At 42.9% G+C, this 24,935-nt stretch overlaps 1 non-coding gene across 1 annotated transcript; it reads left to right on the top strand.

Annotated features, from left to right (window-relative positions):
- The first annotated feature begins 3,845 nt into the window (after positions 1-3,845).
- Positions 3,846-3,918, top strand: TRNAG-CCC. The gene has a single exon. It is a non-coding gene; the product is annotated as a tRNA-Gly (tRNA).
- The last annotated feature ends 21,017 nt before the right edge of the window (positions 3,919-24,935 follow it).

The raw sequence follows: 24,935 nt of genomic DNA, 5'->3' as shown, positions 1-24,935 counted from the left end.
TTTGTTGCTGGCACTGCTTCGGGCAGCTCTTCAGTTCTCTGGACAGGTGACATCTTAGGCCTTCCTTCTACCTGCCCCTCTAATAAAGCTAGACAGCCATGCAGATTAGCAAAAGCCAAGCGAATTATTTTGACTGGGAGAGAAATGCTACTCTGCAAAAGGAAGAATTTTAACTTCATAACTTCAAAGTTATGAACCACAGAACTTACCCCAGGATTCTTGAGGCTGTGGATACTCACTGTTATTGAGGAGGCATCAGTGAGTGATCAAGAATGAGAAAGACCAGAGCCAATTTTGCAGGGTAGTTTGAAAAGTGTTCTGATTATTATTTTTCTCTCATATGACTCATTAAGTCTGTTCAAAAGAGTCCTCCACAAGAGGTGAATTGCAATCATTTTTATTAGCTATTCCACATCTCTTACATTAGCTATATTTCACAATCAGGAAATCAGTTGCTACAATGAAAGCAATAGTTTGATGCAATGAAAAAATAGTATATTAGGAGCTCTGAGACCTGAATCATGACCCCAGTTCATCCATTAGCTAGCTACATACACAGCTCCAGGTATGATTACCAGTGTGAATTCACTATCTTTCTCTCCTGCTTAATTGGCAATTCCTCAGGGTCAGAGGCCTTATCTTATCTATACTCATCTCTTTATCCTGGCTTCTAGCACAATATCTGTTTACATTGTAGGCATTTAATAAATACGCTGGCTGAATGGACAGAGAGACAGATGAGGCAATAAAGTTGTATTCTCTTTAGGACTCAATTTTCTTATCTGTATAGTAAGATCTGCCACATAAAGTAGTCTGGACAATCCAATGAAATACTATATGTAAAGCTTCATCCTGCTCTAGTATCAGAAGAGACAAGATAATCTGAGAAAACCAATCTCTGCTAAGGGACTCATGGTTGATAACAAACCATGTGCTGAGGCGTTAATCCTCCCAGAGGATGTTGGAATCTTTGAACTTTGATCCAAAAGAGTCGTGAAGCTTGGATTTTCACACTCTCAGACTGAAGGAGATATTTGGGGACAAACGTCTCCCACCCCACAGATTACTCTGCAGTGGACACCACCCTCAACCATCTTATTACTTCCAGATCCTGCATTGTACTTTTATTCAAGTTGATTCTGATTAAGATGACCATCAAAGGTAAAAATTAAGTAAAAGGGAGGCAGTGGCCTAAGAGGGTGGGTCAGTGTGCAAGGGGACTTTTGCTGGCAGAAGGACATCCTGACCAAGCTGACTTGGACAGAAAAGAAGCTGGGGTTTTCTGTAACACAGGCTCACGGGCTGCCTCTCACTGCCCCACCCCGTGTCCGCATCCCCGAGCCCTCCCAGCAGGGCTGGATGAGGTCTCTGCAGAGCCCGGGGTGCTCACTGAATTTGCCCTTCCCTTCCCGGCTGGTCCTGCTAAGGGTTGCAGAAACCACAGAACAGTTGGGATCATTGTGTCAGGATGTGTGCTAACGTCGTCCCCACTAGAGCCGCCCGCTCTTCACTGACTGACAGGCCTCCTGCGAGCTTCCAAGGAGCCTGAAACTGGCCACCACAGTTGGCCCCATCTTCCCAAGAGTGGCTCCAGGCTGTGAGAAAAGGGATGAGGGCAAGGGATGAGGGTCCCTCTTTTAAATATGGGAAGACACAGTGGGTGCTGAAGATCTAGCATGTGGAGATCTCAGAGGATTTGAATCCACAGTCCCTTCCCGTCTCAGGGGGCTTCTACAGAAAATGATCCTGGCCTGCTGGAGAACACCTATAAGTTACAGAAATGACCTCCTCCGGGGTAAGTTCTTTGCAACTGCAACCTAAGCAATTCAGCCGTGCTTTAGAAGTCTCTGAATGCCCCTCCCCATCTCTCCCCAAGGGTGTCTTTGAATATAGATGAAAGTGTTCTACATCATTCTCATTTTTATTGGTGCATAGTTTGTTCACATTTTAAACAATTGATTCATTCTTTCAGTGTTTTCATTCCTTTCAAAGCAACTGTGTGACAGTGCATCATTTTTATGTATTTTGGAGAATGATGAGCGGTGTATTTTGGAGAATGATGAGCGGTATATTTTAGACCAAAGGATTTAGCTGGAAGGAGAAGGGAAGGGCAGGGTGGGGGGATGTGTCATTTCACTGACTTTGTAGAGTGGCCAGCTTAGCACATGCAAGTGGCAGTGCAAAGTCGATTTTGAAAGAAACTGTTTCTGATAGGTCGCCTCTGAATTCTTGTTGTGGGCATTTTGGTTGCCTCTCAACATCCACTCAACAATATCCATTCCAACCCCTCCCCCCATTCCTACTGTGAAACACTCAGGGGTTTTGGTTGAATACACCCAACTCCTGGCTGTGAGGGTGGGCCTTGATTGGAGTCATTCACAGTGAATGACTCAGTGCCGGACAATGAATTCAGGCATTAAATCAATCAGCACATGTCAATCCCTTGGTCATGTCAATTCCAGCACATATCACCGTGGGCGGAAGATCCAAGGTAGTTTAAAAAATAATAATAATGAAATAAACAAAAAGAGGTTACAGGAGCCTCCTTCTCTCCATCCCTGGAGGAAGCTTTGGTCCCTGTTGCCGCTAGGAGTCACCCTTTCATTCATTCTTCCCTCCGGCCTTGTTTTATTGGTGGTCTGTGTCCCAAGCACAGTTCAGTTCTAAGCGTTGGGGATACCGGATCTTCAACCTCACAATCCAGCGAAAAAGGCGGAAAATAAAGAAACATATAAATACATTGTATATTGTCAAGTGAGAAGGGCTAGGAAGAAAGAAATAAATCAAGATAAGAAAACAAAAAGTTATGGGGTGTGATACTTAAGTAACTTAAGAGAGATGCAAACAAAGAAACAGAGTTGCTTGGCGACGGCGGGGCGGGAGGGGGGGGCGGGGAGGGGATTACCCTGAGTGGGGGAACCCAGGACAGCTGTCCCAGGAGAGGGCATTTGGAAAAGTCAGAGAGAAAATAGGGAAAAGAGACGGAGTATGCAAGACATTTTGAAAATAAATGTTACTTAATGACTGATTAGATTTGGGAGTTTAAAAAGGAAGATGAATCAAAAATTATTTAAAAGCAGTATTTTTAAAGCTGCCTTTCATATCTCCATAGTGGATCATAAAATCAATTTAATGGGTTACAACCAGATTTTATTTAATGGAATAGATTAGAATAAAATAGATTAATATGCACCACACATAGTAAGTACTATTTTGTGAAATTTTGTTACATTTGTGTCTGTGTGTGTGCATGTGTGCACATGGGTATATATACCAGTCATGACGTAAAATGTATTTCTTACAGTGGATCATGGTAAAAAAAAAAAAATGGAAAGAATTAACTTAGAGGTTTTAAATATGCATCAGTGTAGGACAGTGGTACCATTTAAAAAAAAAATAGACATTAACAAATGCCAGTGTCTTTGAAGATGAAGACTTTGAGTTTGAGCTTAAGTTTTCAGCTGAATATCTAAACAGAAAAGTGTGAAGGCAGTTGAAAATGTGAGTCCAGTCAGGATAGGTGTCAAAGCTAAAGACAGAAATTTGGGATTTATCTGCAGAGAAATTATATTTGAAACTATAGCAATGAATAAGGTTACTAGAGGAGAAAGTGTAGGAAAGGGGGGGAAAAATGTCAAGGATAAAGCCTTAGGCCATAATAACATTTTGGGGAAAAGAGTGTGACAATAAAGCCACAAAAAATGTTAGAGAAAGAGCAACCAGAGGGTCAAGGAAAATCAGGAGATGAAGGACCAGGAGAGCCAGGAGAGAACAGAATTTCAATCATGTCAAATTTTCTAAAGGGTTGAGAAGGAACACGTGAATTAAGAAAAGGCCACTGGACTTCCCTGGTGGTCCAGTGGGTAAGACTCTGCACTCCCAATGCAGGGGGCCCGGGTTCGATCCCTGGTCAGGGAACTAGATCCTGCATGCATGCCACAAGTAAGAGGCCGCATGCCACAACTAAGAAGTCCTCATGCCGCAACTAAGTTCACATGTCGCAACGAAGACCCCACATGCTGCAACGAAGATCCCACGTGCCGCAACTAAGACGCGGTGCAGCCAAAATAAATAAATATTTTAAAAAAGAAAAAGAAATAAAAGGGAAGAAAAGGCCACTGGACGTAGCAACTTGGAGAATATTGACTGTTTTCAAGAGAACTCTTCTGCAGAGTGATGGAGATACAAGCCAGGGTGATTAGAATGTAAGGCAGTATGTTTTGTAGTGAAAGGAAGCATATGGCTTCCATTTCCAGCTTCATCAGTTATTTCCAAGGAATAGATCTCAGAGTCATTGTGACCAACTTTTATTTCTTCACTCATCTAGTTCCTAGACCGTTTCTGGAAGCACCTCAGATTTTTCCTCTAGGTCATGATCCTCAACAACACCAAAACATGTTTCATGGGCTCAAAATAAGTTTGTCTTAGTCAAGCGATATGTTTTTAATATGTTTAATGCTAGTGGACAAATCCTGAGCCTCTGGAGGGGCTCCCACTCCCCGCAGCCCTAGCTCCATCCTAGGAATGCCAGGAGAATTCATCTTTGGGAAGAGACTGTTGTTTTGCTTGGGAAATTCTTGAATGGGACTTGTGGTTATGCAGATGTAAGGTTCAGTCCCCAATCTGGGTGAAGCGATTAAGACCATGAAGACCCAAAGCTTCTACATAGTGAAAGTGAAAGGTTTATCTGTCTTGAGTGCAGAGACTGTCCTGCTGTTTACCAATTCTTGGCTTCCTCGGGACTCAGAGATTAAGGACTGTGGTCCAGCATGGTGGGGGGAAATGGGAGATGAGAGAGAGGAGCATAAGAACTAAGGCAGAGTGTGACTCCAGCAGGACAGTGCAGGCTGAGGACTGAGAAGAAAAACAACCCGTCAGAGCCTGTGGATCCAGAGAGTGGCCAATGATGAACCTAGAGATGATCATACTAAGAGAAGTAAGTCAGAAAGAGAAAGACAAATATCGTATGACATCACTTACATGTGGAATCTAAAATATGACACAGATGAACTTATCTATGAAACAGAAGCAGATTCACAGGCATAGAGAACAGACTCGTGGTTGCCACGGGGGAGGGGAGGGATGGAGTCGGAGTTTGGGATTAACAGGTGCAAACTATTCTAGATAGAATAGATAAACAGCAAGGTCCTACTCTGTAACACAGGGAACTGTATTTGGTATCCTGTAATAAACCATAATGGAAAAGAATATGTAAAAAAATATACATATGTATGTCTGAATCACTTTGCTGTACAGCAGAAATTAACACAACATTGTAAATCAACTATATATTAATAAGATTTTTTAAAAGAGAGAGAAAGTGGCCAATGGATTCTAGCAGCGGTGGTATCTCATACACAGTTTCACACTGCTCTTCCCAAAGCTGTAATTTTCCTATAACCTAAAGTCTTCAGTAAAGTTTCTTCGTGGTTACAACCTGTCACTAATAATAACTAACATTTATTGAGGACTTACAGTGTGGCAGCTGCTCTTCTAAGGGCTCCACATATTATTAACTCATCCTCAAGGCAACTCTGGAAGGAACTATTATTATCGCCCTCATTTCACAGAGAAAGAAACCGAGGTACAGAAAGGTTATGCCACTAGTTTAAGACCATGCAACTAGCAAGGGTCAGAGACGGAATGTGAACGCACGATGTCTGACTGCAGAGCTCATAATCTTAACCATTGTTACTCCCTACATCGTCATTTAGGTCCATGTTAGCCTGGGAAAGAAATAAAGGGAGGATCTGCGATGACATTTTGGGGAGGAGTGGATCAGAAATGTTGGCACACCACAGAAAGGTGGAAATGAGCCCAGCAGGAGAAATCTGGGAGAATCCCAAAGCAAAAGCTAGGCAAGGACATCAGGAGGATAGAAGCAATTTCTGGGAACCTCAGAAGCCTTCGGGAAGGACCCTGAGTTCCTGCAGTACCGTGGAACAGGGACTCTCCCTGGAGAAATTTGCACGTGGAAAGGATGAGTTCCACCCCTGTGAACTGTGATGACACAGGCATCGTGCTTTTCACAAGGCTCCAACGCTCAGTAATTGGTTGCTTTGTATGTTAAGTCTTCCTGCCATTTTCTGATCCTTTTTCTAACATCCCTTGAAGGACCATCCAGATTTTCACTCAATTACCACGATTCAGTGCCTATTCATTGTCGATCATTTGCAGGTCAGCAAGATGACTCTGTGACATGACAGCTCCTTTCCTTTTTTTAAAAAATAAATTTACTTATTTATGGCTGCGTTGGGTCTCCTTTGCTGCGTGCGGGCTTTCTCTAGCTGCGGCGAGCGGGGGCTACTCTTCATTGCGGTGCACGGTCTTCTCATTGCAGTGACTTCTCCTGTTGCGGAGCATGGGGTCTAGGTGCGCGGGCTTCAGTAGTTGTGGCATGTGGGCTCAGTAGTTGTGGCACATGGGCTTAGTTGCTCCACGGCATGTGGGATCTTCCCAGACCAGGGCTCGAACCCGTGTCCCCTGAACTGGCAGGAGGATTCTTAACCACTGCGCCACCAGGGAAGTCCCATGATGGCTCCTTTTCTATCAGTGTCACTTCTCAGGCATCTTCTCAGCCTCCTAAGCTGCTTTACATACTGGAAAATAGTTCTATTTCTCCACAGATAAATCGACCAGGATAAACCAATTGTTTCCCATTAAGAAAAAAGATTCAAGTGAAATATGATTTTTTTAACTTTTTATTTTATATTGGAGTATAGCTGACTAACAGTATTGTGTTAGTTTCAGGTGTACAGCCAAGTGGTTCAGTTATACATATATGTGTATCTAAGATTCATGTGAATATGAGTTTTCCTCAAGGTAACTGAAAGGAGATGGAGGAATAGGAAGTCTGTAGGAGCAGTGAGTGGTCAGCTCAGCAGAGGTGAAAGTGTAATAGACCTAGACAAATCTGAGGTGGAACAATATGTGGTCACTTTGTGCCTTTGGAGGAAAAATGCCAATGAGAAGCGTAGGTGTGGAAAGTGAAGATAACTGCCTTCCCCCCCAACCCAAAAGGAAAATAAGCTGCTTATCAGGCAGGGTGAGTCTATGGTGCATGGTCAGCCTTATTAGCATATCTTAATTGGGAATTAGACTGTCATCGCAGGACACATTGTAAGTTAAAAACTTGGGAGACAACGTAATTCATTTAAATTCCAAATGCACATCTCCTTTCCTACCTATTTGTTGAACTGTTCTTTTCCTTTTTCTTCCCCTGTTATTCGTCTTTCTTCTTCCACCTACAGCTATACTCTCAACGTTCCTGGTTGCTGTCCTAATCCCTTCTTTTCCACAATTGTATTTGTGATATATTTCCGTAATTACCAGAAGTCACTGCTTCACTTCTCTCCCTTCTCTGTGTTAGATTGCTTTTCGTTTATCTCTACCTCCCGTTATTCATCCTCATTCATCTTTCTCATTGTCTTCCCCTCTTTCATCATTCTTTCTCCCTCTTTTCCTCTCTACCTGTCTGTCACTCATTCACACAACCTCAAGCTGACATAGAAATTAATTTATAATTAAAAAAATTCTCCACTGCTGACAAATTCTACTCATGGAGCTTACGCCCAGGGATTGAAGGTTGCATAAGACTGGATGCATCCCACAGCCTGTTGCTCTAAGCTGCAAATGTTTTCTTGACCCTCTGCCACTTCACACAACTGGTGGAGTAGCATTATGCATTATCTCCTTAGAACAGGGCTGAGAGGAACGGACCACTGAATATATTTGGCCGAGACGGCATCTCTCTAAGGAAGACATTGTTCGTCCTCAGAACAGAGGACACGGGCTCCAGATTTGCAGCCTCGTCTGTAACTGTGTTTGCATTGCTCTTCAGTTGGTTAGCTCATAGCAGCAAGTGCCTGATGGGCCTCCCTGCCCCCTGAACACAGGGGAGAGTCATGAAAGCTATTGAACGTGGCTCATATACAGCCTAGGAGTGGGTATCAACAGTCACTCCAGGACTCAGTAATACCACTGGGTGGCGTGTTTGAAAGAGACTTTCAAATAAAGCAGTATAACCACACACCGTGCAACCGGCTGTTTATCTCACAGACCCCATCTGGTTGTGAGAAGAATGCAATGAGACGTGAAACATTTGCCAGGGAACACAGAAATGCTGTTGATGGGGGCTTTGGCTTGATCCTCGTGGGTGGTGGTCTAAATTCCAGAGCCATGCTCAGGAGCTTGGGTTTGCGGGGAACATGATATTAATTGTACACTTGTCTTCCGGGTCGTGGATGGAACCGTTGGAATAACTCTTCTATAAGTTTGCACAAGCATGAAAGATCTGACCCAGGGTGGGTCTCCAGGAGCACTTTCTCCTTGTGGTGGGTCTGAGAATGCCAAGTTCCTGCTAATGTCCTCAAGGAACCTCTGAACCTTGGGCCAAGGATGACTTTCAGGGTCTCCAACAGATCAGTGCTAAATGAAGCATTCTGAACAGTCAAGGAGAAACTCCACTTAATTGGCCTTCAAAGTACATAAGATCCAAGATTGGCCTAGGATTATTTAAAAAAAAAAAACAGAAACAGGGAGTGTGGAAACCTGCCCCAAACCCACCAGACTCCAATTACTCTAAAAATTACACTTGAGTATTTTGTTGACATGGTTATAAGTCATAGAGCTGTGTTTACGGCATGTCTTGCTTATTAGACCACATGGGGCAAGTGGTTGTGTGTAGTATGGTTGGTTCCTTTTCTCATTGGTAGGACATGCCCGTGAGAAAGTGTATTTCTCCACCTAGAAATAGAGACAGAACCCCAAATACTGGCTCAGTGGCTCCAAGCAGTCTCTCCAGCTGGTTTGGGTCTCCCGCTGAGGCTGTGTTGTGTGGACCTGGCCTGATGTCATCTTTGTACAGAACCTGACAGTGAGTTTTCCACACCTAGCCCCCTGTTACTCCCTTCTGAACAAGAAGGGGATCTTGTGTGTAGAAATTAGGTATCTCATCAATCAAAGAATGTAGGAAGGATGTTCTCTGTCCTCTCCAAGAGCCAAGAAGAGCAATAGAAGACAATGCACTCGGGGCTTCCCTGGTGGCACAGTGGTTAAGAATCCGCCTGCCAATGCAGGGGACACGAGTTCGATCCCTGGCCCGGAAAGATCCCACGTGCCACGAAGCAACTAAGCCCGTGCACCACAACTACTGAGCCTGCGCTCTAGAGCCTGTGTGCCACAATTACTGAAGCCCACGTGCCTAGAGCCCGTGTTCTGCAACAAGAGAAGCCATGACAATGAGAAGCCCACGCACCACAACAAAGAGTAGCCCCCGCTCGCTGCAACTAGAGAAAGCCAGCACACAGCAATGAAGACCCAACACAGCCAAAAATAAAAACAAATAAATTAATTGATTAAAAGAAAAAAAAAAGACAATGCACTGTATGATGCTGGTCTCAGGGTGTAGGTACGTGATCTAGAAAAAAAGGTCCCAAGTATGTAACTTCACATTTGATTTTTTTCTAGGATAATTGGCATTTTTCTAGAAAATGTTCAGTTTCATTGGTGTGACTCAATTGGTGTTCACTGGATGCCTAATTTGTTAGTAGTGTTGGAAATCGGATATTTCCAAATTTCGCGTGAGAAAACTAAGACACAAGATCATTAAGAGACACAACAAAGTGACTCAGGGAAAAGATAAACTTATGTATTTGGTTACTGACTCTCCAGGACTGTGTTGTGTTAATTAGATGTTCTTGAGTCCTTTGTCTCAAAATTAGTTGAGAGATTATACCATAACGTCAATCTTGTACATCTCAACTTCTTGTAACATAAAGCTACCTTGGGATCCAAAGCAAAGAAATATAAAACTCAATTAGATTTTGGGAAAGATAGAACGTTGCAGGAATACAATTTCCCATACACATGTGATCGATATTCTAATAATATCAACTTTTACATTTGCCTTTTATTTTGGCAATCAGATTACAGAAGACATTATCGCCAGATCTTCACCTTCATCCTCTCAATAGAGAGAAGGAGATTCAGAAATGATTTTGTACATCGTCCGCCTAAGGAGGCTAGGGCTCACAGGACCCCAGAGGGGACTGGACTTCCAGTGCTGGGTGACTATAAATCCCAGATTGCCCAAGGCACTTCCGACTTCAAATATCCTGTCTCAATATCACCATATGCGCCCTCTTACTTCTTAGAGCAGCCTGGCTGGGCTCCAGGTGACATGGATCCCAGTCTGAGTGTTGTTATTCATCTACCCATTCGGCAAGTATGATTGACCTACCATGCACGTGACACTGTGATGAGCAAAGCAAACACCATCTCTGCACTAGAGGAACTTAGAAAAGTGGCAAAGACAAGTCTGTAAAAAAATCATACCAATTTTAAGACATAACATAATCGTGGTGGTGGAAATATGAACAGTAGACTATGGGCACAGTAGACTACGGGCACAGTAGACTACGGGCACAGAGAGGGGAAAGAGTCAGTTCATGGGAGTCAGCATTTGAGCTGGCTTTGAGGAGTGTGGGATTAACCTGGCAGGTAAACGTGAGGGGAGAGCATTTCCAACAGAGATAACAGCGTGGAAGTTGATGAAGTAGAGGCATGTTTGGGGGAAAGGTCAAGGTGCCGTACACATAAGCATGTAAAAGGGAGAAAGGGGATGAGTAGAAGAGACCGTCACTGGAAAGGCAGGTTGAACCCAGACTTTGAAGTGTCTGGGAAACCAGGCTAAGGAGATGGGACTTTATTCTTCATGCATTAGAGAGTCATTGAGTGTCTTTTGAGCAGAGTAATGGCGGGTGACAATCTGAACTTCAAGAAAATAACTGTCTTCTTGAAGGAGGACAATGTGGAAGGGAAATCAGTGAGGGTGATTTCTGAACTGGCCACCAGGGGGCACACTTACACTGACAACTTTTCTGGTCCAGAAAAGAAGCAGGCCCAAGAGGGGTGTAGACGCCAAGAACTGGAGCAGAACACAGGTGGGAAGGGGGGAGGGCGAGTAGGGTAATCTGGGGGAAACTCAGAACTAGAGGCATGGAATGCTTATCATTTTAGGAAACTTGAGATGAATTTTTAATATGGGCAAGAGATAATGGAAAATCACATTTATTGAGTTCCTAATACGTACCAGGGACTGTTGCTAATGCTTTTCTGCTCTTTCTAATCTATATCTGATTGCTACATGATGACTATGCATAGTCTCATTTTATAGCCAACAAAACCATCCGAAAATTTCATTCACTGAGATACTAATTGAGCTTCTACTCTATGCCAAGCACTCTTCAAAGCATTTGGGATTTACTGAGTGAACAAGACAACCCCTGCTCTCATGAAGCATATGGGACACGATGGGGAGGAGGTGTCAAAAAGCAAGTGAACAAACAAATGAATGAAGAGATTCAGATAGTGAGAACTGCTATCAAGATCATAGCCTGGTGGTATGATTGAGTGTAGCAGGAAGGACTTCCTCTAAACGGGTTGATAAATGAAAGCCTCTCTGAGCAGTTGAGTTGAAATCTAAATGATGGGAATGAAACATTCAAGTGAAGACCTTCCAGGAAAAGAGGATTCCAGGCAGGGAGAACAGCCAGGGCAAAAGTCCCCATGGAGGGAATAACCTTGACATTCTCCTGGGACAGAAAGGCCTGAGTAGGCTGGGTGCGATGAGGAAGGGTGGATTGGTAAGAGCTGAACTGGAGATGTGGGTGGTGGCCCAATCCCAAAAGGCCCTGTGGGCTATTACGAGGAATTTGAATTTTATTTAACCTTATAGGAAGGGTCCAGGCCGATACTTAACATTTGCAAGGCTCAGGACAAGAGTTTAAAGGGAAGCCCCAGGCTTCCCAAATGTCTTTTCCATTCTGCTCCATCCTGCACCACAAGTGCCTTCCCACACGTGTGTGTGGACACCCTACCCCTCACGTGTAAGCTCTGCCCTCCTTCCCCCCCAAACAGCCATCCCTTGCTCATCTCTCAAGCCAAGAGTCCAGGTGTCCACCCTTGGGAAGGTAAACCTGGTGATGGGGCCCCAGAAGGATGCTGAGGTCTCTTTGGGCAGGAAATCCTAGGTCCCTCATATCCAAAGTGTGGTCTAGGAGGGGTCTGGGCTCTAGGCAAGAATGTCCCCTTGGCCCCTTGGACTCCCCCCAGAACAGAGCCCTCTAGAGTTTCAGGACCCAGGACAGGGGCCCTGGTTGTCCAGGTCTAAAGGGATATTACCCAGGTCTGTATGACTTCAATTCCCGGCCTCTTTTCACTAAGCATGTTTGCTGTGTCGGTGAGATCTCCTTGGGGACTCAGGTCCACCAAATCTAACATGTCCAGATGTCGCATAAGCACAGGCAGTTAAATGGTGGTAACTGGACATTCTGGGCCAACACCTAGGTCTTTACTAGCCTCAAACTCCAAGCTGGCAAAAAAAAAAAGAAGTCTATGTAGGAACATAGACAATACTCACCCCAGAATTGTTGACAGCTTTCAGTTTTATAGGGTTTTCAAACCTCCAGGCAATTCCTTTTTATACCCCACACTATGTACACATAGACATCCTTACTAATTAACACTCTCAGGAATCATCTCCCTAAAAGTGACTTGGTAGGGGTCTTAGTAGGGGTCTCCTTCAAACCATCACTTGCCTCCACCCTGACACAGATACTCACCACACCATAAAGGCTTTTCATCATCCGTATCCACTACTAGAGTACTAATATCTGCAAAGAGACACGTGAGAGCTCACATCCACTAATGCCTAGTGGGCAGCTGAATGCCAGTGAAGACTGGCTGACCACATGAAGAAGCCAAGACACTTCCACCTGTCAGGGGGCGTTGCTCCATCACAATGGTCCATAAGAGGTTAGTTCTCAGGGCAAACTTCCTCCACTAAATTTACATCGGGAGTAGAATGTTCTGTGAGAAGTGGAGATAAGAGTCCCGTTTGACCTACTGGAGAAAGAATAGGTGAGGGAAAGTGTATTAGTTGCCTATTGCCGTGTAACAAACGATCCCAAACCAAGTGGCCTAAAACAGCAATAAATACTAATGATTTCATAGCTTCTGAGGGTCAGGAATCTGGAAGTGGCCTGGCTGGGTGGTGCTGGCTCAAGGTCTTTTATGAGGCTGTGGTCCAGATCTTAGCCAGGGCTGCTATCAGGTGAGACTGGGGCTGAGAATCCACTTCTAGAACAGCTCACTCACACGGCTGGCAAGTTGACGCAGGCCATTTGTGGGAGGACTCATCACCATATAGAGTCTCCACTGGGCTCTTGGAGGGTCCTCATGACCTGGCATCTGGCCATTAAACTACATAAAGGTCCATTTCTGAGTGGAAGAGAAAAAGCATAGCTGGTCCAATGGGACCTCAGGTTGAGTAGAAGGAAAGGTAAATGAAAGCCCTCCCTCCCCCCCACCTCCGAGGACCGCAGCCCTACCTGTCAATACTTGGGCAAGTTACTTAACATGTCTGCCTCCGTTTACTTATCTGAAACACAAAACTCATAGCAGTACCTACTTAGTAGGGTTGTTTTAAGGTTGAAATGGATTGACATTTGATGCCTGGCATATAGTATGTGCTATATGAGTATCTGTTATAAATTAATCGATAAATCAGTCAACACATCCATCAATAAATCAATAATACTGACAGGCCTCCATATTTTTATTCCTGTCTGAGTAATCCTCTAATCTGAGTTACACTGCGAAACTGCCTCTATGTTTTGTCTCCATCAATTTTTTAATCTGAAAGTTCCAAGTGGATGGGGTTGTTGAGATTGCTATACAGGAATATACAACATCCAGCTCACAAATAAATGCAGGATGCACCTGCATTTAATAATGTGATATTAATAATACTATTTTTGATGATGATATAAAGACTTCCAGAATCACCAAGAGGACTCCTAGAACGTCTTTCTGCAGGCAGGGCTGCTACACCACATCTGGGTGGACCCTCCTCCAGCTGTGGGAGTGCTATTTTTAACCTTGGGTGGGAAGATGACTAGTTATTTCCAAATGGTGGTTGAAAACACCACCAAAGGGTGGTTAAGAACACCACCAAAGGATGGCCGTGACCCTTTGGAATTGGGATGGGGGAGGGGAAATGTACATAGTGAGGAAAACCATGTCCCCTTTTCTGGCTTTGTCCTTTATCACTGTCCTGCCTGATTCCAGTTTGCTCACATTGCCTTCTTTCAGGTCAAAAAAGGAAGAAAGAAAGAAAAAAATTTTCTGAATGTGGCATCCATAGTAATGAAAAAGCACATCAGGAAGTCTTGCTAAGGGGCTGAGGGCCTTGGGAATCTTGCAATATAACTAGAGCAGGCCAAGATTTAGTTATTCTGCAGTAAAACCACATTTTTACTTAATGTCATTTAAAACAAAATGCCAGTTTTACAAAATGAAAGGAACTACCACAGAGTATTGGAATGATCTTATGAGACTTTCATGTAATTTTTAACTGGTTTGGCTGTTTCCTAATTCACTAATAAAAAGGATTATAGGAACATGACCATGTTATATCTACTGTCTTTTTTCCTAAGTAAAATTGAATATCTTTTATAATAAAGTTGAAAGATTAAATTGATGATTCTCTCCCCCCCCCATAAAAAACCCTATTTCTCTGAAATGACCTTGATCTAACCCTTTCTATAAACTAGATTCAGCTGTATCTAGAGTATGTCTAATAGAGCATGAGCAGGGTAGTTATGTTTTGACATAAGAACCCTGGTGTCCCCAGCGGCTCACAGTTGGGAATTTGCCAGTTTTCAACACCTGATTTCTCTCTGCAGGCAGCCTTCCCTTCTGCTGAAGCGGTGTGAGACCTGCAAATTACAATGCTAAGTCTTTCCCTGACATCTAGTGTCAAAGTGTGAAATAACAGACAGGGAACCAGCCACTCATTAGGATAAGGATATTCACGTCATGCAGCATTCCTTAAAGGTTGGCTCTTGGTCCCAGGGTCCATCAGGAAGCAGCCGGCAACTTCATACCTCACAGGTAGCCCTAAGACAGAAGAAGCAAAGAGGGACCCAGAAAATGGAAATGCATTATTTTTCTTACAGGTAAAATATGCCTGATTGACCCAAGACTGATACAGCATCCTTTGGGCTTATTTATCTTCTGGCTGAAAAAAAAATTCAGAAATCATGGCTTCTATCTTTATAAACTGCCTTCTTATTCCGGGTCCTTTTATTCCACGTCCTCTCCAACTCATTCTCTGCCTTCACATGACCTTTTTACTCTTGATTTCTCTGCTATATGGAATTTTTACAGAATGCACAATATAGGTCAACAGATGCTAATGCAAAAAAAGATGGGTGGGAGTAGCTTCTGACTTCTGTTTCTTAACACTTGCTAACTAGCACCAGTAATGATGCACTATATCTTTTAGCAGAGGGATCATTGGCCCCTTACGTTTTAGTCCTTCAGCCGTCTTGGCCCATGACACCACTGATGTAATTGAGAAGGTATCATCTTTGCTCTGAAAAAGACTGCCAGGACCATATTGTCAAAAATGCTGCAGGACCCATGGCTCCTGTACTGAGGTGATTACAAGGAAATTAGGATCATCTGGGAAATAGACACAGCTAGTTAGGGGAGCAGAGAAGAGGGAAAGCTTCCTGAGAATCAGAACCATCAACAGCAAGAGAAGGATGAGAGGCTGTGAGTAGCTACTCTGTGCCCTCCTCCAGGCAGTCCACTGAAATCATTCCAGTACTGTTGACGTGTGATCATGCATCCCCTTAGATTACGTGAAACTTACTCAATAACCCATAACAAACTTCAACAATATTCCTTGCCAAGAAATTCCCTGCAAGTATATCCTACATCCCTGATGCTTCAATGAAAATCTATTTCTCCTCCATTTTAAGTTAAAATTCTTTCATTCCTCCCCTTGTTTAATCTGTTCGATAAATGTTTATTCAGCGTCTACTATATGAGCCAGGCAATGTGGTGGGTTCCAGGCAAACAATGGAAGAAAAGTTATAGAACGTGCACTCCACGTACTTACAGTCAAGGGAGGGATACTTGATGTTAATTAGATCACAGCCTCAGTTTTTATGATCTGGCCCTGATTCAGAGCCCCTCAAAACATCATTTCTCTGCCTCACAGCCCTGAGGTCTGTCAGGTTCTCCTCGTTGCTTTTTAAAATCCTTTTCTCTCTTTCTCTTTCTAAATAATCATTATCAAGTGGCAGGAGGCTACCCACCCTTCTGGGCTCTGTCTTTAGATCAGTCAGGTGAGCCTGCAGTCTGTAGGCAGACAGGATAGGGGAGGCAAGAGGAGCCAACACCCCCTCTGTAGTTGCAGTGTCCCTGCATGACAGGAGCACAGGGCTGGGTATATTCTCTCCGCAGTCTTGACTCTGATTGTTCTAGGAGGTACTCGGTGGTTCCTTCAGATAAGCAGCAATGAAAGCATCACATACACCTGTGTGACAGGCGCAAGAAGTCTCCTCCAATGACGTCTCGTACATTCTCCTGGTGATCCGGCCTGATCAAGATCTATAAAACAGCAAATTTCCTAATAGCTGCCTTGTTAGCTCAAATTTCAAGAAGCTACTCCATTCTTTAAAAGGGGGGGTGGGCGGTGCAAGGAATATAAATAAGGAAAAGATAGGAAAATCAATAAACACTAAAGGACAACAACTGCCCAGAAAACAGCAAAAATATCTTTTTTTTTTTTTTTTAATTATTTATTTATTTATTTATGGCTGTGTTGGGTCTTCGTTTCTGTGCGAGGGCTTTCTCTAGTTGCGGCAAGTGGGGGCCACTCTTCATCGCGATGCGCGGGCCTCTCACTGTCGCGGCCTCTTTTGTTGCGGAGCACAGGCTCCAGACACGCAGGCTCAGTAATTGTGGCTCATGGGCCTAATTGCTCCGCGGCATGTGGGATCTTCCCAGACCAGGGCTCGAACCCATGTCCCCTGCATTGGCAGGCGGATTCTCAACCACTGCGCCACCAGGGAAGCCCAAAAATATCTTTGAAGAATTTTTTTCTTTATTATTTTTCAGAGTTGAAACTTCAAGTTAATATATGTATGTATCTGACTCAGACGAACATGGTGAATTTGTCTAAAATATGGTGAAAATTGTGCTGACCTCATTGGAAGAAATGGCTTTTTTAAAAAATCCCTCTTATTTTTGTATTTCAAATTTAGTGACTCCAGAATGTATGTTTGTGAGCCAAATGGCACTAAGGAAGACGCCCTTGAAACTCAGGGTAGGAAATTCTTAAGGTTTTTTTTTTTTAAAGCACAATTAGTTCTTTTTATTTTAGTTCAATCCATCTTGTGATCCAAAGGCTTTCCTTCAACAAAATAAATGATGCTAGTCACCATTAGAAGAGCTAGAGAAAGTAGATGGTAGAGAAGAAAATTCAGATATTAACAAGTTGAATTACCTGCCACTTTTTTAATTGTCCTGACGTATAGCCCCATATGTTTAGGGTATATATGGCAAAGATAGAAACTTGGGCCCGCAGGGAGAGAGGAAATATGTAAACAACTAAAGTTCAAACAGTGTGATTTGAAAAACAACATCTGTCCCTCTCGTCCAAAGCCTCTCATAATTTACTACAGAGTAACAGCAAGTATTGATTTCTGCCCTTCAGCTTCCTGATCTGCCATTTATCACTGTTTACCTCCCAGAGACTCTATGTCAGAAAACCACTGTTCATCAGGTTTTTTTCATAACAACGCATAAAGAGCTACAGAAAAAGCAGAGATCTCAATTAGCTTTATTAGCATCATGATGCATCATGATGCCTTCCCCAGCCAATCAGCATTCAGGGTCAACCTAGAGCCAATTTTCTTCTCCTGGACCATTTTTAAAGAGAAGATTCTAGAGAAACTCCTCCCTTGTAACTAGCTCCATCCATATATTTCTTTTTGCTTAAGCTTGTCAGCATTATGAGACTTTCTAGGCTGACTCTGAAGAGCTTTTTTTGAGAGGAAAACTAAACTCTATGTGATAAAATAGTAGCAAGCCCCACAATTCCTTAACTAAAAGTGTTCCAAAGATGTCCCAGTTTGCTGAAAGAGCCAAGATCCATTCTCATCTATAAATTAAGTCCAATCCTCATGAAATTCATTTAACCAAAAGACTTGGTAGAATCATGGTTCTGGAAAGAGCTTGGAGAAATCGTCGGGTAAAACCTCAAGCCTTCAGAAAGTTAAATGTCTAAACTTAGAGTTGCAAATGTGTTTCTTCTTAAGTAAAAATTCCAGAGGACTGGTAGAGGCTCCCTGGAATTCCAAATGGAAGACTTTTGAGGACTGGCCCAATCTCTGTAGAAAAGGGTGTTGTGATTAATTGGTAATGTCTACCAAGAGTACAGGACAGGGCAAAAGGTTGACTCTGGCCTAAATTATACAGGGTAGAGCATTTTTTCTTCTCTTAAGTTTGCTCCCAATCTTCCTCCATCATACATTCTATTCTATCTTTCCATTAACCTATCCCTTATAAAGACCTTTCAGAGTCAGGTCCCACCTTAGTCTTCTTGTCCAGAGACATCAAAAAACCTTTTCATCTTTCATCCTGAGACCTATTTTCCAACGCTTTAATCATTTTTGTTGCATGTTCCTACAGTCACCCCAAGCTCTTCACATCCCTTTGAACAGTGGTGACTAGTGCTTTAATTCAGACTATAATTCAAGTTTCTAATGCAGACTATAATCTGACTAATTCAGAATATAGAGAAACTATTGCCCTCATCTGCATATTTCTTCATACATCTTAGTATCACATGGGCTTGTTCATAACATCATGTGACTCATGTCCATGCCAGGTCCCTGTTACCTGTGTCCAGGCATCATTCTCTCATTGGTGAGATCGATGTTCAGAGGTTTAGCATCAAAGTAGTTTGACCCAAAGAAGTCTCCATTTTAAGGGTAACAGAGTTTGGACCAAAATAAAAGATGTCTTTAAAAAGGAAAAGAGACAAACATTTTTTTTTTTTTTTAAATGGTTTTCCTTTTTTTTTTTTGATTTTTATTTATTATTTATTTTTGGCTGTGTTGGGTCTTCGTTTCTGTGCGAGGGCTTTCTCCAGTTGCGGCGAGCGGGGGCCACTCTTCATCGCGGTGCGCGGGCCTCCCACCACCGTGGCCTCTCCTGTTGCGGAGCACAGGCTCCAGACGCGCAGGCTCAGTAGTTGTGGCTCACGGGCCCAGCCGCCCCGCAGCATGTGGGATCTTCCCAGACCAGGGCTCGAGCCCGTGTCCCCTGCGTTGGCAGGCAGATTCTCAACCACTGCACCACCAGGGAAGCCCGAGACAAACATTTTTAAAACAAAAGCAGGTGTTAGACATGTTCCAAAGGGAAAGTTTGTAAAAGGCAACATTTTTGAAAAGCAAATTTAAGCAAATAAGATATTTTAACAAGAATTTTCGTGGGGGGACTTCCCTGGCAGTCCAGTGGTTAACACTTTGCCTTTCAATGCAGGGGGTGCGGGTTCCATCCCTAGTCAGGGAGCTAAGATCCCACATGCCTCGTGGCCAAAAAACCAAAACAGAAGCAATATTGTAACAAATTCAATAAAGTCTTTAAAAATGGTCCACATCAAAAAAAAAGTCTTTAAAAAACAAAAAAGAATTTTCGTGGGATACCAAATTATAACCCCAAGTGTGCCCGGGATCTATGCCTTGTCCTCTTGTCAGCCCTCCATGGCCACCCTCCAACTGCCTTGCTCTCCATGGGGCTACAAGATCCTGGTTGGAATTAACATAAACAGAAAATATGATGCTAATTTGAGGAAGCTAAATTTGGCCATAAAAACCATTTAAAAGTAAAATTTAAAACAAGTGACAGCTGAATTAAAACAGATATAAGAAGGGTCGGTCCCAAGAGAGTTGACCCAGAATGATGGATGTGCCCAGAAACACTTAACTATCTAGAGTTTAAACATGGGAAATATGCAGCCTCCTCGGGACTTAGATTCTGGGGTGCTTCAGAGACCTCCAGGACCACTCTAGAATGGAACCCTTTAAGATTTTCTAGAACCTCTGTAGACTTGAAGGGGAGAGCTTCCTCAATGTCCAGCTGGTTCCTCATACTTTGCAAGTCCAGATCTGAGCTTATCATCATCCCCCTCACATTAATTCTTCCTTCAGCTTTCCTGTTTCATTAACAGCATGGCCAGTTTCCCAACGTCCAATCTCGTAACATCAGAATAATCTTTATCGGCTTCTCCTTGAATTCCTGCTCAGTCACGGGGCGTCTAAGTCATGTCTCTTGCCTTTATCTCTTCCATACCCATCCACTTTGTGCAGTTTCTTCAATTATACTTCTTTCCTCAACCACTGCGTCAGCTTCCCACATTCTCCAATCTTCTTTCTCTTCCCCTAGAACCCACTCAATAATCTACCAAACTCATCCTCTCAGAGCATGCTCCAATTACGTCATGCCCCCCCCAAGAAAACCATTGAAGGACTTCTCATGATCCCACTAAATCAGTTTAAAATTCCTAACTCTGAGAGTCAGTGCCTTCTGCAGCAGAGAACCTACTCTACATTTCCAAAGAGCTCGTTCGCTCCAGCTAGCTCTCCCCGCTCCATGCTTTATCAGCCCATCCTTCTGAACTACCTTCCCTCTTCCTCCTATGGGTACAGCTCCCCAAATTTTACCCACCCTTCAAGTTCATCTCAGATGCTCCTCAAAGGCATGAGCCCACAGAGCACAGCTGGGCGAGGGCCAGAGCAGATTCCTCTAAGACAGGGGTCCCTCTAATGCAGGTCTAAGGGATGCGTTACTTAGGAAATCCATGGATGGCTCCAGGGCAATTTGTGAATGTCCTAAATTTTACAGGGAAAAAACATATGTATGTTTTTGCAGAGATAGCTTTTATCAAATTTAATGACCCCAAAAAGGTTTTTAAACACCCACTTAAGGGCATCTTTCCCCTCTTCCTTGTCAAAGCCACCATGGCAGACTGGGTCTGTCACTCATCATGCTATCCCCCAGCACCTTCCCTGGCGCCACAAAATTATATTAAACATCTGCTAATTGCCAGGCAGAATGCTAAATGCGGACGTAATAAATGAACAATGGGTTCCCTGCCCTCATGGTGCTCTAGTGAGGAAGCCATGTAGTTAAACCCACAATTAAAATAGTTTGTAAAAAACATTCTGATGACTATGCACAAGGTGTTATGTAAACGCTGACAAACCGCATCCCAGTAGGGCCTGGGGTAGTCTGGTCACCCTTCCAAAGATGAGAAATGGCTGAGTCTTGAGGAATCAGCAGGGGAGAGCCAAATACCAAAGAAAGGAGGGGAAAAGGAATAGCATGGGGAAACGCTTCCCAAAGCACGGGATGAGTAGTACATTTTAGCTCGAGGATAGAATGGTATGGGGAGGAAAGGTGGAGATGGACAGGTTTAGCACTCTGAATTTTATCATGAACAACGTGAAGCCGCCAATGAAGGATTAACAGCAGAGGAAGGAAAAAAAAAAAGGCAGAGGAAGGACATGATGGTATTTGCATTTTAAGTCATCATCTTTGCAACAGAGTGGAGAATGAGTTATAGCAGTGAATTCTTAAGAGACTTTTCAGCTACTTTAAATAAATGCTATTAAAGATCTAAACTAATATCATAGCAAAGGAGTTAGAAAGAAAGGGAAAGAGTCTAGAAATATTTAGGATTTAAAATCAAGAAGATACAGTTACTAATTAGATATAAAGAATTAAGGAGAAGGTGGAATTGTGAATGACACTTGGGTTTCTAGCGTCTAACTGCATCTAAGTGATGGGTGGTTATTTCCTGAGACCAGGGATACAAAAGGGGGTGGAAAGTACTGGGTTCTGTGGAATTTGTGGTTCTTATGGGACTGGATCCAGAAAATTGGTCTGAGCCAAGATGCAGATTTTGGAATCATTATGAGATCGGTGGTGATTAATTGTATGAATTTTAATTAAGTCTCTCGGGCAGAATACAGAGATAAAATGAACAGGGGGTCAAGGAAAACCAACCAACCAAACAAACAAACAAAAAAGAATATTCACTGGACTAGGGAATCTAAAGTGACCGTTGACCCTTAGGAGAGCGATCGTTTTGGAATGGTGAGGGCGGAAGCAAATCTGCTTGAGTGAGGCTGTAAAGGAGCCAGCAAGGAGTCAGTCTGTAAAACCACGCCCTAAGACCAGGTGAGAGGGCCTTTCCCAGGCCTGTGCTTTATGGCTCTGCTCTGCTTGTCCTCCAGCCACACCCCTACACGGACAAGAAGTCCTTGGGCTTGGAGCCAAAGGAGCATATCCACTGGAGCCCACATGCTCCTTCCAGATTATATTCTGATTATCCAGGACCCCAAATTCCCTGCCCAAACGTCCCCAAGCTCATTTCTAGGCCTCCTTCCCCTGGGCTTTCTCTCAAGTCTAGTCCATACAGAGGTCAGACCATGTCATGGGTGTGCACACTCTTGGACCAAGAAATGGCTGAGGGGTGGCCGTTTGCAGGATGGGGAAGGGGTGAAGACCGGTTTTGCATGTGTGGGGCTGGGGTCTCCACAGTCATGCACTGCACTCAAGGTCCCTGAGGATGACGGATGGAGCCCGAAGTGAAGGGTGAGGGAAGCAGGCTGTGAGCCAGAAACCGGTACCAACTCTCCCCTGCAAAACCATGTTCTACCCCAGAACCCCAAGGACTCTGAGAATTCTAAATTTGATCCTGACCTTCTAGGTATATTTATCAAGGTAGAACAGTAGAGCACACTTTATTTAGCAGCTCGTTAACTTGATATGTAACTTTTAAATATTTAGACGCAGTGTGCAGACCTCCATTTGTGCTCTTACTTGGGGCCCACATGTGTCAAGGTGAGGCCTGGTGGAGACATAGATAACAAGACACACTTTCAATAAACGTGAGTGTGAAGAGACAGCAAGAGGTAAAGTATTAGGGTAGAAGGGAGTGTTTTGTTTTGTTTTGCTTAAGACAGGATAAACTTAAACATAAGTTACCCACAAGAGAACACTTCCAGTAGAGGGAGAGAGAGGTTGGAGATACAGGGAAAAGGGGTGTACCAAAAAGTATCCTTAAGGAACTAACAGCATGGAATTCAAAAAATGTGGGTGGGAATGGGAACACCCAAGGAAAGGCCATGGGAATGAGTGGCTGAAATGAAGTTAAACTGAACAACTATGACTTGTCTGCATCGATCTTTTACCTGTCCTTCCAGGAGCTCTGACAAGCATTAAACACAATGAGAGGTAAAAAATTTGAATTACTCTGGAGAAAGAAATTAGTAGAGTCAGTTCAAGTGTGCCATGTTGAAGTGAGTTCGGTACCTTGGTTTATGGAAACAAATCTGGGTTTAAATATTACGTCCAGGATGATTTTAACTTTTTTAAAATAAGGTGACCAAGTATCAGATTCATTAGTGTAATCTATGTCACTCATAAATCCAGTACTATAATTCTCAAAACTTAATTTTGCGATGCCTAGTTACCTCAAGAGCTATGGCAAAATTGTACCCAAATACTCAAAACAGCTTTACTTCTTTTTTCATAAGAAAAATATTTTTTTCTATTTCAATCAACTTGTATCATGTCAAGCATCAGAATCACCAGTTGAAAAGTATCTTTTTAATACCATTTTTTAAAAATGCAATTTATTTAAGCTAAGAAAAAAAAACCCCAAAGAGTTCACCCATTTCTCCCAGCCCCCAGCCCCACCTCTGTCAACCACTTGATTCACCTTAAAAATTATAGATATATGTGCCCTTTGTCATTATTTTACGAGAGGGAGGAAAAGTTGTGAAATCAAACTAAAATAGTAAGGTTTCATAATTTTCAAAAGACTGTCAATTATTATACTAAGGAGTTAGAATCATTCTAAAGTTCCTAGGTAAACTGGGTTTAAGCTATTGATATGCTAATAAAGTGGGAAAATTAAGATTGATTCTACACCATGAGATCAGAGAATGGAACAAGCAGTCCTAGCTTAAGAACACCCAGTTTACAAAATTATATATGTATATTTACAGCCAGAGTCATTCTAAATGCCACGTTCTCCTATATTCAATGGCAAACTCTGACATGACCGGGGAAGAGTGATTCCCAGGCAGCCATATGTCCACCTCCCCCTACATCAGATATACTCCTCTTACCGTGAAGGGTCTGGAGGGGCAACAGAGGGTTCCAGGTTCCAGAATTTAACTAACTCATTTCCCATTGAAAACAACAATAATAGTCAAATCATTATTAAACTTCTTTTCCAGGCTAGACTCACAAAAGTCTTTTTAGCCCATATGATAAGTAAGATCGTTGTAAATTGCCTCTATGGAAGATATGCTCTGAGTCCCAAACAATCAGCTTAAGAAGATAACTTTTGGAACTGACTCACATAGGTCTCTAAGAGGTTATCAATAACCGATGCAATTTGATTAATTTAATTTAAAATATGTTGAAGTCTTATTTTCGGGTTCCATTGTGTCTTTTTTTGTGCATTACTCTGTGTGCAGTTATTTCATCCAAGACCACAGGGGACTGAAAGATGGCCTACTCCACATTAAAACCACTCTTATCGTATTGGTGTTGACATGATGCTGGGGTACACAGCACCAAACCCTGCTTTCCACTCTTCATTCTGGTCCTTACTGTGCCCAGAAAGCCTCAAATCTTTCCTTCTCTCATAGAGTCCATACAGATTACGCCCCGGGTAATGCAATGAATTGGCTCCTGCAAATGTATGTGACCATACCATTGTGAATCGCTTTATATGTTGAAGACACATTACAGGAGTTCGCTACTTCAAAGAAAATTTACAAGTATCTCATTTCTTAATGTCATAACCCATTCTGATTCAAGATAATAACCTCTCTCTAATGTATTAGCTTATGAAGTTCCATTTTTTGCTTAAGAGGCTTAATTAAAGCAAGATAAAACTATACTTTCAGTTCCAGAAAGTAGCTTAATGTCTCTGATAAATGCCAACTTGTCCAAATCGAACTGATTGACAACTTAATTAGGAATAAATGTCA

The sequence above is a fragment of the Balaenoptera musculus genome, chromosome 10, assembly GCF_009873245.2.
Source record: "Balaenoptera musculus isolate JJ_BM4_2016_0621 chromosome 10, mBalMus1.pri.v3, whole genome shotgun sequence".
Taxonomy (NCBI): domain Eukaryota; kingdom Metazoa; phylum Chordata; class Mammalia; order Artiodactyla; family Balaenopteridae; genus Balaenoptera; species Balaenoptera musculus.
This window is presented reverse-complemented; position numbering and strand designations above follow the sequence as displayed.